General features: G+C 37.6%; 1 protein-coding gene across 5 annotated transcripts in view; it reads right to left on the bottom strand.

Annotated features, from left to right (window-relative positions):
* LOC146398562 (uncharacterized) overlaps window positions 1-13,856 on the bottom strand; it is a 119,326-nt gene that overhangs the window by 29,630 nt on the left and 75,840 nt on the right. For all 5 annotated transcript variants that reach the window (XM_084981753.1, XM_084981751.1, XM_084981752.1 and 2 more), the window contains one exon: window positions 784-996. The gene's annotated coding sequence lies outside the window, so the exon portion shown is untranslated. The remainder of the gene's footprint in view (window positions 1-783; window positions 997-13,856) is intronic.

The raw sequence follows: 13,856 nt of genomic DNA, 5'->3' as shown, positions 1-13,856 counted from the left end.
AAACCTGCATCCTCATGGATATTATTTGGGTTCGTAAGCCGATGAGCCACTAGGGAACTCCCTGGATATCTTAAATTCATTATTACAAGGATGGGACTCAACATTTTTTCTTCTTAAACTAGCTTCTCTTAACTGTCCCCTTTCAGTGATACTATCATTGTTTACTAGCATAGAAAATGTGTAATTTTTGACACTTCCCTTTTATCCAACTCATCATGATGCTCCACAATTTTTTCCTTTGAAATATCTTAAATTTATTCTCTCATTTCCATTCTCATTGTCACCATCCTGTTCAGGTTTTCATCATTCCAAGATTATAATAATCACATGCCCAGTTTCCTTGTCAACAGATTTTCTTAGAATCCTTCTATACATAGTATAGCCACATTTAATTTTCAAAAATTCCATTATTTTGTAAATTTTCATTACTTTGTTTCAAGAGGCTATAATCCCTCTCTATTCCTTGCTATATCAAGATTAAAGTCCTCTAACTGGTTTTCTAGGCAAAGGCCCAATATCTTAGTTCTAACCTAGTTATCTAAATTCATGTAACTTTTGCCTCAGGTCTTAAGGCAAAGATCCAAAGTTACTTTCGGGGGAATACTGCATTCTATTTTGGCTTAAATTCTCACCCACAACCAGAAAAGTCTACTATTTTGACAACTCAGTGTATCTTAATTTACAAGCATAAAGACCACAAATTACAAAATGAAGACATTTTTTTGAGTCAGCAGAGACAACTGTCTAAGCCCAGCCCCCCCGCAATTCCCCAAAGTTACTTACAGTTTCGAACTGAAGAGATGATCTCATGTGGCATTTATTGCCCTATACTAGAGTGAGCTGCTGTCCAGAACTTTGCTTTTACAGACAATGTGTTTTCTGCTTCCAGTCTCAGTCCTTTCTCCACATGGTCCAGATACTCGTGATAGTCAGTTCCTTTTTTTTTTTTTTTTTTTTTTTTTTTGGTGGGGGCAGTGGTGATGTCAAAATAAGTGCCTAGAAAACAGGTCATAAAGCAAATCAACATAGAAGGGAAACTGCTTCGCCATGGGACCCATTATTTAACTGCTGGTTGAATTCCTGACTTCTGGCTAAATGTTAAGTATAACAAATATGTCAACCTCCCTCAAACCCAATGGCAACAATAGACTTTTAAAAAAAATGTAGTTTATATACAGGTTCTGGAAATCAGACATAAATGTCCTATATACATTATGTAAAAGCTCTGAAGGGTACATCAAATAAATCCTTATCCCATTATAAATATGACTTAAATGTCCTGGCAGAAAACAAATGCTACATATTTGATTCACCATTTTCTTTGCCTTCTGAGATTTCTGAAAGCTTTTTTCATGTGATTTGGATAATCTCTTATAAAATTGTCCAAGAAAACTTATTTAAAAAACCCATTTCAGGAGTTCCGTCGTGGCGCAGCGGAAACAAATCCGACTAGGAACCATGAGGTTGCAGGTTCGATCCCTGGCCTCACTCAGTGCATTAAGGATCCAGTGTTGCCGTGAGCTGTGGTGTAAGTCGCAGACGCAGCTCAGATCCCTGTGGCTCTGGCATAGGCTGGTGGCTACAGCTCTGATTAGATCCCTAGCCTGGGAACCTCCATATATCATGGGTATGTCCCTAAAAAGACACAAACACCAAAAAAAAAAAAAAAAAAAAAAAAACCATTTGATAAGGTAGCTCTAGGAAGCAGAGGGATTCGGAAGCATACCATTAACTTTAGAGAGTCACTTTAAAAAACTGCACAAGATGGGGTTTCCATTGTGGCTCAGTGTTAACAAACCAGACTAGTAACTATGAGGACGTGGGATCCAGTGTTGCTGTGAGCTGTGGGGTAGGTTGTAGAAGCAGTTTGGATCCTGTGTTGCTGTGGCTGTTGTGCAGGCTGGCAGCAGCAGCTCTGATTTGATCTCTAGCCTGGGAACTTCCATATGCTGGAGGTGTGGCCCTAAAAAAGAAAAAAAAAAATTGCACGAGATTGCTTGGTACATTTATTTTTAATTTTTAAATTTATTTTTAGTACATTTATTTTATGATTTTAATAATGGTATTTCTTGAAAGTATTTATTTTTATTTTTTATAAGTTTTTTTTTTGGGTTTTTTTTTTTGTCTTTTTGCCATTTCTTGGGCTGCTCCCACGGCATATGGAGGTTCCCAAGCTAGGGGTCTAATTGGAGCTGTAGCTACTGGCCTACACCAGTTACAGTAACGCGCCAGATCGTTAACCCACTGAGCAAGGGCAGGGATTGAACCCGCAACCTCATGGTTCCTAGTTGGATTCGTTAACCACTGTGCCACGATGGGAACTCCAGTTTTTTTTTTAATAAGTCTTTTTTTTTTAGGGCTACACATGTGGCATATGGAGGTTCCCAGGCTAGGGGTCTGTCCAATCAGAGCTGTAGCTGCTGGTCTATGCCACAGCCACAGCAAAGCAGGATCTGAGCTGAGTCTGTGACCTATACCACAGCTCACAGCAATGCTAGCTCCTTAACCCACTGAGTGAGGCCAGGGATTGAACCCGAGTCCTCACGGATGCTAGTTGGGTTTGCTAACTGCTGAGCCACGACAGGAACTCCAAAAGTATTTTTTAATGTAAGGACTTTTCATTCACCATCTCCCAACTCCTCAGAGAGACAACAAGTAAAGGCCAATAGAAAACAGTTATACTTTGTTGGAGAGCTTTAGATGATTTATTAGATCTTAAGAGCCCTCAAAATTTCACAGGCTTTCCAACTATTTATACTCCTACCCACAGGTTTCTGGCTTTTGTTAAAATTTTTTTTTTTTTTTTTTTTGTTGTTGTTGCTATTTCTTGGGCCGCTCCCACGGCATATGGAGGTTCCCAGGCTAGGGGTCCAATCGGAGCTGTAGCCACCGGCCTACGCCAGAGCCACAGCAACGTGGGATCCGAGCCGCGTCTGCAACCTACACCACAGCTCACGGCAACGCCGGATTGTTAACCCACTGAGCAAGGGCAGGGACCGAACCCGCAACCTCATGGTTCCTAGTCGGATTCGTTAACCACTGCGCCACGACGGGAACTCCTGTTAAAAATTTTTAATTTTTATTTTATTTTTTTTAAACTTTTTAAAAAAGTCATTTTAAGGTAGGTAAAAATGTTAATAAGTCACATAGAAGAAGAGGAGCCCGGATCAGTTAAATAGTAAAAGGTGGAGAACCGCTGAATTACCAGGAAAGAGCCTGGGCATTTCCACAATTATCTAGCTGGTAATCGACCTTTCCAGAACATATTAATTTATCATCAAGGTGCTGTAGCTGATTTTCAGCAATCAGTTTCCACTTATCAAGCTCCTACTATGTTAGGCTTACAGGGTATACAATAAAAAGTAAGATAGCCTCTGTCCATAAAGCAGGATGCACTAATTATTCTAAGTCAGGTAGAGAAACGGTGTTTCTGGCTGAGGAGGAAAAGCGAATTGGGAAATTTTTGCAAGGGGTAGATAGCCTAAGAATATTTTGACAGCTGAAGGTGAGGGAAAGGACATTCTAGCAGTAAATAACTTGCTCTAAGTGTTAGATGCAAATTAGGAAGCGGTTTGGAAAAGGAGTACAGTATTTCTATTTGGCTTAATAACAGTAATTTGGTATTAATTCACAATCATTCCCACAGTGGTAAGGTCAATCTCACATGGGCAAAAAATATCCCTTACAGTAGACTTTTGGCTATGCAACCCCTTCTTTCAAGATTTCTCACTTGATTTGCTGAGTTAAAGGCCATAAACCCCACCCCCGAAAAACACACACCCACACAAAATGTTTAGGGTAAACTCATCTAATTTAAGCCTAGATTTCCTTCCAATATTTCTTACAAATCGTGTTTTTTTTCCCTTCAAATCATCACACCTTTACTTTCGAAGGGCTGCCAGCAACCCAAACGTATTATCATTTCCCCTAATTTAGAAGAAATTAGGGTGCTTTATGCAGAGAAAGGAAAGCAATCTCAAACATGGTTATACTCATTTCCCTACTACTGCCCAATACCAATCTGTTTTCAACCTAGTAATTCTACTTTACTCCTTCTTACTTGATCATGCCTTGGTTCATGTTTTCTGCACTTGTAAGTCTCCAATTTCTTCATTTCATCGAATTAATCCTATCCACTCTCTAAGCCCAGCTCATTTTCCACTTCCTCAAAGTGTTCTCTGTTGAGTCTAAATCCACATTTCCTTTGAGCTTCTACAGCACTTCAGGTCAGCAACATTTCACACTCCAATCGTCTCTGTAGGTTAGCATAATATTACCATCCAGGCTAAAAGTTCTTTGCTGACAGTGACCATCTTTAGACTATAGTGAAGTACTAGGCATAGAATAGGCACTTGGTAATAAAGACTATTTCACTTGAAAAATGCAAACTGCAAACTTTTAAGGCATTTTAGGTACTATTTTAATTAAAAAAATTTTTTTAATGGCCACACCCATGCCATATGGAAGTTCCCAGTCCAAGTATTGCATGCAAGCTGCAGCTGCAACCTACGCCTTAGTGGTTGAACCCATTGACTGGAGCCACTGCAGTCGGATTTTTAAAACTACTGTGCCACAGCAGGAACCTCTAATAATTATTTTTGATGAAATTAAATTATATTCACTCTTAGTCACAGAATTTGAAACCTCAAATTATCACCACCTCAGATTTTCACACTATTTAAAAATAAGATTTGCACATGAATAAAACTGCCCTACTGTACTGTGGTGGAGAAACTAACATACATTTACACATATAACATACATTTATGTATATGACATAATCATGATCAAAAACAGTAGCCATTCTTGATTCTCTACTCACTTTTTGTGTGTGTGTGTGTGTGTGTGTGTGTGTGTGTCTTTTTGCTATTTCTTTGGGCCGCTCCAGCGGCATATGGAGGTTCCCAGGCTAGGGGTCAAATCAGAGCTGCAGCCGCCGGGCTACGCCAGAGCCACAGCAACGCGGGATCCGACCCGCGTCTGCAACCTACACCACAGCTCACGGCAACGCCGGATCATTAACCCACTGAGCAAGGGCAGGGACCGAACCCGAAACCTCATGGTTCCTAGTCGGATTCGTTAACCACTGCGCCACGACGGGAACTCCTCTAGTCACTTCTGATCCAATTTTGGCAGTAGGAGAGATTTGGCTTTGCTTACAACCAACGGATTATAACTGAAGGATTTGTAATTCAAATCCTTCAGAGTATACACCTTTAAAGTGTGTTGTCAAATCGTGAATACAATATAATTTTGTTCAGTTTGAAATAAAGTGAAATTTGATGAGAGAAAACTGGAATTCTTCAAATTGAATCCTTAGTTAACCTGAATTTGTCTTGCGCTCTAAGAAAAAAGTCAATTTTAAGAAAAATTACAATCAAACACTCTCTGGATTTTATGGCTTAAAACACATTGAACATAACTCTTAAAATTTCTATACCTATTATTACATAATATATGACGATATAACTCAGTTTCTATACCTATTATTACATGACTTGATAATAAATGCTCACATAAAATTTAATGATATTCAGCATACTGTTTAATATACTGAAAATTATAATTTTTATTAATATTTTAGAAAATATTCAAACGAGGTTTAAGATCATTGTAAACTTCAGTTAACTAAATTATCTAGTACTCCATATTGTCCCATTAATTCAATTAAATGCTTTATCTGATAAACATTTTAAAGTTTCTTATTTTTCATTTACAGTGAGTGCCTCTCCTCCAACTTTCTGTGGGGGTTGTTTTCCTTTTTGTTGACTGTGTCTCATACAGTCAAGCTGACAGTTTGACAAAAGAGTAGGAATTTTTTCTAAATCTAAAATTTTTTTCTAAAATGGAAAGTTAAATACGTAACATCCCAAATTCTAAGGTGATAAATGAGGTTTCCATATAAATTTGTAAGTTCAACTTTTCACCTTTGCTTTAATCAAAATAATTAGTACACAGAATTATTCACAAAATGAATACATTGGAGGCTGACTCCGTTCTAGGATTATAACAACTGGGGACAATACAGATCCAAATTCAATCTCTTACAGTTTAAAACTAATAATTGGAAAGAGTAACTTGCTTAAGTTCACACAACTTTTAGCAAAGCCAGTTTTTAAGTATTTCAATATGACCACATCTAACTTCTCTAGAATAGAAACAATTTTGAGCATTTGTTTATACTGTTATTCCTCTGGCAAAGTAGCCAAGCTACCTAAACAATTCTTTAGGGTAATATTTGCAAACATGAATTTTATTATACTGAATTATAACTTTTTGTTATGCTTCATTTCATGGTCTTCTAAGCCAGTGGGAAAGCTTAAACTTCTCTTACATGCTCAATTGTTATCTAAATAAAATGCATTTTGATGACATTGAAGAGACTGGTATCAGGGGCAAATGCCTCTGAACAAAGTGACTTCTTGTATGAATAAATGGCTGTACACGCATTACTGAATGAGATTCAAGTGATGGACGTTTCATTGTCTGATACTTTAAAAGTGAGGTCAAAATGATAGAACAAAATTTACAGATTCTCATGTTTAGAATCATCAAATTAATCTAATGACCATCTTCAGTTTTATTTTATATTATTTGATCTTCTACATTATTCTTAATTTTTTTTTTTTTGTCTTTTTGCCATTTCTTGGGCCGCTCCCGCAGCATATGGAGGTTCCCAGGCTAGGGGTCCAATCGGAGCTGTAGCCACTGGCCTACGCCAGAGCCACAGCAACGCGGGATCCGACCCGCGTCTACACCACAGCTCACGGCAACGCTGGATCGTCAACCCACTGAGCAAGGGCAGGGACCGAACCCACAACCTCATGGTTCCTAGTCGGATTCGTTAACCACTGTGCCATGACGGGAGCTCCTATTCTTAATTCTTATATGCTTTTTTTTTTGGTCTTTTTAGGGCTGCACCCGTGGCATATGGAAGTTCCCAGGCTTAGGGGTCTAATTGGAGCTGCAGCCGCAGGCCTATGCCACAGCCACAGCAATGGGGGATCCAAGCCATGTCTTCAAATTACACCACAGCTCACGGCCACACTGGATCCTTAATCCATTGAGAGGCCGGGGATCAAACCCCAAACCTCATGGTTACTAGTCAGATTTGTTCCTACTGCACCACAACGGGAACTCTGAGAAATTTCATCTTTTCAACTATGAGAAAGTATATATAAAATATTGAATATTAAAAGTAAACACTTTGAAAACACAGAAAAGGTTGTAAACTTAAGACTTCTGATAAAAGAATTCTAAAAATTCTGACTTACTACCATGTTAAGTAAATCAGATTTGTTAATTCAGTATCAACTTAAATGTTTATTGGATATCTACTATGTGTCAGGAAAGTATTCAATTTAATTTTAATGTCCTTACTAAAATTGTGTTACTTGAACTACATTAAATGTCACAAATTATAAATTTACACAACCCATACATGAATAAATAAAAATTATGAAAATTTAAACAGCACAATTTCATTTAAAAATTGTCGTACTAAGACAGGAAGTGAAACAAGATGAAAAGTAAGCTTAGCCAAAAAAAAAAAAAAAAGTAATTTCTAATAACTTTAGACCTCTCCATCATGAGTAATTATGTGGGCAGCCCTAGATTGAAGATGAGGTTATAAGACGATTTCATCATTCTCATGCTTTCTTTTGCAGGTCTCTGGATAAATTCTATCAAGCAGTTACCTATTTAAAGCTAAGTGTTGATACTGTGCTATGTGTTGTATTTAGAATCCTGATGTCAAAATCCTACACTAATGCAATGATATATTTCAGGCTTTTTCCTTGTTTAAAAAAGAGGGTGATCAGTATTACGGGCAGTAGCAGTTAATTTTAGAAAACATTTTGAAAATAAAAATCTTTGAGTAGCAAATATCAGGTATACGACCAAGGAACACATTTTTAAATTATAGAACTCCCAACTGTTTTATTAACAGGTAGGTCATGCCTAGTTTGGGAGGCATTAACTATGAAGAGCATTAAGAGGCCACCAGGTGAAATTGATCAGAAAGCCAGCAGAGTACTGAGTTAATTTGGGAACTTCAAGCTGGAATTCAGAAGCCAGATGATTTCCCAATGCAGGACAACGCATCTGAATGTCTTGGATTTAGGCAGGTAGGATTCAGAGGCTGCGTACTATGAGTTCAGGCAGACAGGTAAACTTCAGAGTCTGGGAGATTGGCAAGAAAAGAACACAAATGCAGTGCTATAAAAAAAGGTCATGCCCTAATGTTCACAGTGGGAAAGATGCAAGTGAAATTCTTTCTTGATGAAGTAAAAACAAAGGCAATCTGGTTGGATTGTTACATACAACCTAATATGAATTCATCAGCCTAAGCAAGGTTAGCTTGGATTTTAAAGCTGTTTCAAGCAGTCAACTGTCGGGTCAGTCAGATGAATGGTTAAGAGGGAAAAACAGCCATTAAATAATTTTAATGCTTTTAAAAGCACTTTATACTTTAAAAAACCCTGAATCTTGAGATTGTAGCAAAGCTAACTGGATTTACTGACTTCCATAGTGCTTTCTTCTAACACCTCAGAAAAGAACATCTGGGAAACCATTTCAATCTGCTAGAGACAGTTTTCTAAGACTTAATATCAGTTACATCGTCAAGTTTCTATTGTCCGTGTTACCTTGGAGATAAAATGTACTCTCTGAAATTGTTTATTCCTTAACTAATACACCATTTTAGTTGAGATAAAGAGCCTTTACAAAGACTTAATTCACATATAAAACGTGCCATTACCTGGCAAGAACTATTTCATGTTTTTCATTTCTCTTTCCATCTGATCCTTCAATGAAAATGTGATATTGGTAATCTGGAAATAGATTTGACTTAATTGAGACTAGGAGAATTCCACTGAAAAGTAAGGTCTAACTCTGGCTATCTAAAAAGTAAGTTGTTTTGAGTAGTCATACTAATATTGGTATCAATGTATTCCATAGTAAGGAAGGGAACTAACATAATACTGAGTGCTATGTGAAGTCACTGGCTCTATTTACTACATTAGTCACCAAATAAGTTAAGATACCGCCTGGGCTCAAGCCTTTTAGGCTTACAGGCTAATCTTAGAGAAATAAGGAAGAAAATAATCACAATTATGAGGCCACATAAGCAATAATGAAACGACTACAGGGCTGATAAAACAGAAACGGGAGCTATCAATTTTCTGTGTATGTGAAATGGCGGGGGGACGAGGTTGCCTCTCTGAGGTAATACCCAAGAGTATGTCTGAAGGCTGTGTAAGAGCTTGCTATATACTGCCTGGAATTGCTCTGTAAGACAGAAAGAAGTTAATGATTATTAAGCTTTGCCAGAAGTCCAATTCTTTAAATTGACATGAAATACTAAGAAAATGGTATATCTGATAGCTTAGGGATAGGTAATTTGCAAACTAAGTTTACAATTTAAATGTATAGTTTGTTTGTGGTCTTTTAGTTACAAAAGGTCAATTTTCCTTTAGATTTTGATTAGCTTCCAGAGACATGTAAAGTGAGATGACAATGCTGTTTGATGCTGATACCTCAAAAACAGTACAACCAAGTGTGACCTATAGATTGTGTGGCTTTATTCTGGACAGTTTTCTCAGGGGAGGACACTATTAAAGGCCGACTGAATTCATATAGCTACAAGTATATCCATGGACCACACATACACACTGAGGGACAAGAACACATAAACATCCCACATCCTGTGTTACCGAAACACTTGTCAGAGCATGCCTCCTTACAATGGGACAGTAGTACCATCATGGAATATGTGAGAAACTAATTTGTGCTTAGTATGGTACTTTCACATACAAACCTAACTTTAAGACTTTCTTTGGAAGGTATCACTATCATTTTGAACATTTTAGGGCTTAATATTTAATTTTGTCTCCTCTACCTCTTGTTAACTATAGGACAGAGGTTGTAGATGTAATTACTGAGTGTGAGTTCTGCAATCAAATTACCAGAGCTTGAGTCCTGACTCCTCCCCTTACTAGTTATGCGGCATTAGGTATGCTATTTTAACCCTGTGACTCCGTTTCCTTACCTTATAGTATGGGAATAATGATACATCTCCCTCATAAAGTGGTTACAAGAATTGAATGGATTTTATTTTTGGCCACAGGGGTCTAACGTGTGCCACAGCAGTGACAACACTGGGTCCTTAACTGCTAGGCCACTAGGAAACTCCTTGAATGTATTTTCAAATATAAAAGTTTCTGGCAAAGAATAAACAATGTGTTAGCAGTTACTATTTCTGTCACTAATAGCAGCACCTAAAGCTTGGGTGGTTTCCATATGCACTTCATCCATAACCCAAGGGGTAGGTATTTAAATGTTTTGATTTGATTTGGGTCACTTTCACTAAAATAACCCCTCAAAGTAAACAATAAAAATTTACTGGCCTATTTCCCAGAGGGCCAAATAAACATTAACAAATATGCTAAGGCTGATGTTCCTTATTGTATTTACAATTCTCTCCTATCAAGAATCTCACATATAAATTTGGAAGAGAACCAGAGTAGTCTGAAAAGTACTTGAACTGTAAAAACTAAGAAACTTGAGTTAAAAGACGTCATAAAATTATTTTCTGAGCCAAGCCATTACATTGTTTAATAAGGTCTCAACAGTGATTCAGGCTCAAAAGACTGGCAAAGACATCGTAGAATAATTATTTCCTGCACATTTGATGAGAATCTACTAGACAACTGGACCTAGAGCCAATTTCAGAATGAGACTGATCTTCCTACGAACATTCCATTTAATAACTGAGCAACTACCAGGTGTCTGGTAAGGTGACAAAAACTCCAATTGAAGCTGAATTCCCCTGTATTTAATTACAGAAAAAGAATTCCAGAAGTGGAAATTTTAAGCCTAAGCTATGGCCCTACAGCCTAATGAAAATCCAAGTATTTCAGAATATGAACATCAAAGAATGCTCCACTGACACTATGACTCAATTCTATTTAAGTCAAAACTGTATGAATAAGAATTCCTCTTGGAAGTTCCCTCTTGGGGAAGCAGGTTAAAGATCTGGAGTTGCCTCAGCTGTGGTGCAGGCTGTAACTGCTGCGCAGGTTCATTCTTTGGCCCAGGAACTTCCACCTAATGATCCAGCTGTATAACAGATTCATCCAATTGCCTTGATAAAGTGATCCTTTTTGAAAACACATGCAACAAATAAAAATTTTTAGTATTTAAAAATTATGTTCAAACTTACATCTTCATTATCTCACAGTTTTCAGACAAGTGACATACTTCTTGAAACTCTGAGCCTGATTTTTTTTGTCTTTTTAGGGCCAGTCCTGTGGCATATGTAAGTTCCCAGGATAGGGGGAGAATCAGAGTTGTAGCCGCTGGCCTACTCCGTAGCCACAGCAACATGGGACGTGAGCCACGTCTGTGACCTACACCACAGCTCACAGCAGAGCCCGACCCTTAACACACTGAGTGAGGTCAGGGATCAAACCTGCATCCTCATGGATACTAGTCAGGTTTGTTTCCACTGAGCCTAAATGGGAACTCCGAACTAGAACTTTTTAAAGGAGTACCTGCTTTATTTAGATCCTGTCAGTTCTATTAAAATAAGTTTTTAGTAAAAACTGTCCAAAAACAACAAATCCAGAAATTTCTCCATAGTTTCCTTTAGTCAAAAATTGTTAGCACAAATGCCCTTGCCCTTGTTTTAAAAGGCAAGAATTTGTTTAAGCTGATGTATTCATTTTCTTCATTTCAAATGTCTTTAAATCTTATTCCCCCCCACTGTCGCCCCCCATTTCATCACCTTTTTTTTAAGGGCCACAGGTGCAGCATATGGATGTTACCAGGCTAGGGGGCCAATCAGAGCCACATATGCCTGCCTACACCACAGCCATAGCAACGCAAGATCCAAGCTGCATCTGTGATCTACACCACAGCTCATGGCAACGCCTGATCCTTAACCCACTGAGCAAGGCAAGGGATTGAACCTGCATCCTCATGGATACTAGTTGCGCTCGTTACCGCTGAGCCAAAATGGGAACTCCCATTTCATCACTTCTGAGGTCCTCAGTAAAGCAATCCATTTCCATAACACACACACCCAGTGGGCAGAAAGCCCTTGCTTTGTTTACATCCCTGAAATGCAATCGCCCCAGTTTTGTCCTGTATTTGGCAATACAGAAACGAAATCTCAAGACTGTTGTTCCCTTTTTCAAGTAAGCTTCTCAATACTTTCAAACACCCCTTATGACATTTGAACATCTTATATTTTCAATTCTCTGGTGCCCTCTAAAACTGGTTTACATCCATACTCTCCACATGGCCTAACATGAAGCATGCCACACCAAGACTTTCAATCAACAATGGCTTTTGGGAACAAGTGTTTATTAGCATACAGCAATAGTTCAGCCTAAACAAGCGTTTTAATGCTAGTATTGAAACTTGTTGAAACTTTACCTAAATTCCAAATTATCCAAGTTGGCTATTCAAAAAAACCATGACCATCTGGTATATAAAGTAAGGAAGAGAGGAATTCCCTTTATTTTAAAAAAGGAATTTAGTTTCTTAATGGATATAGGAAGAATTGCAAAATCATCACAAATTTTTCTGAATATAACTATATAGAACTTTCTAGAAATAATAAATCAATTTTTAAGGATCCAAATTCCTTGAGTTTTAGAGGTAAATACATCTAAGAGCTATATTCCAAAAATGGTCTGATAGCTTAACTACTATGGACTGAGGCTTTACTTTAGGGTGCTTTACCTATTGCTTTGAAGGATGCAGTGCTCACTAAAATGGTCACAAAAGTAACCCAACAAAGGCTTTAACTTGCTATTTGTACCATAGGCCTATTTTGGTGACAAGTACCCCTCCCTACAGATAGTCAGATTTTCAGACTCCAAAATAATAGTTTCTTTATTCAATTAGTCAAGTTGTTTTCAGATTCTAAACCTGCCTAAATTATTGTTTTAAATTATAAAATATTGAAATGTGAGAAAAGTTTCAGACATACTATTTTTGCTTACTGTTCTAAATGAATCATTGTGACAGACCACATGCGATGAATTCATACATTTGTGTCGTGTTTATATTTTGATAACTATAGCCATGTTTTTGAACTGCAATGTCCATAATCAGTAAATGTTTTTGCAATTATCAACGTGAATTCCACAATTTTAACTTTTTGATAAATTTGATGTGATTATTGGGGTACAGAGGAAACTCATCATTTAGTTATACTAGTCTTAGATTTCCTTTAGCAAATCTTGAGCAATACATATTTTCATTGTTTTTTTACTTTTCTGATTAAAACCCTTCAATAACCTCCCTTGCCTCAGCAAGGCTCTCTAACTGTGGGAAGGTACCCGTGGGGATGACACGCATGCTTGGTAGAGGAAGCCAAAGGGTTAACAAAATGAATCTTCTCATGTGTTCAAATTATTAATATCTTGAGAAAAAAAATTTAAATGTAAGTATTTTAACAGTAAGGTATTATGGAACAAATGATAAAATTAGTATTTTAAAGGTATACAACTGACCCTTGAATAAGGGGGTTAGGGGAACTCACTCAACTTGCAGTTGAAAATCCATGTATAACTTTATACAGTCAGCCTTTCACATCTGCAGTTCTGCATCCTCAGATTCAACCAACTGTAGATGATACAGTACTGTAGTATGTATTTATTGAAAAAAAATAAGTGGACTCACTCAGTTCAAACCCATGTTGTTCAGGGGACAACTGTATTTTATCATTTGCTTTTTAGGGCAGCACCCTCAGCATATTAAGGTTCCCAGTCTTGGGGTCAAATCAGACTTGCAACTGCCAGCCTATGTCAGACACAGTAACTCGGGATCCATGCCACGTCTGCGAC

This window comes from Sus scrofa, chromosome 11, assembly GCF_054392235.1.
Source record: "Sus scrofa isolate SSC_HxYL_T2T_F1_AM1 chromosome 11, Sscrofa_HxYL_maternal_Yorkshire_Landrace_v2.0, whole genome shotgun sequence".
In the NCBI taxonomy this organism is placed as follows: domain Eukaryota; kingdom Metazoa; phylum Chordata; class Mammalia; order Artiodactyla; family Suidae; genus Sus; species Sus scrofa.
Note: the sequence above shows the minus strand (reverse complement) of the source record. Positions and strands in the feature narration are given on the sequence as shown.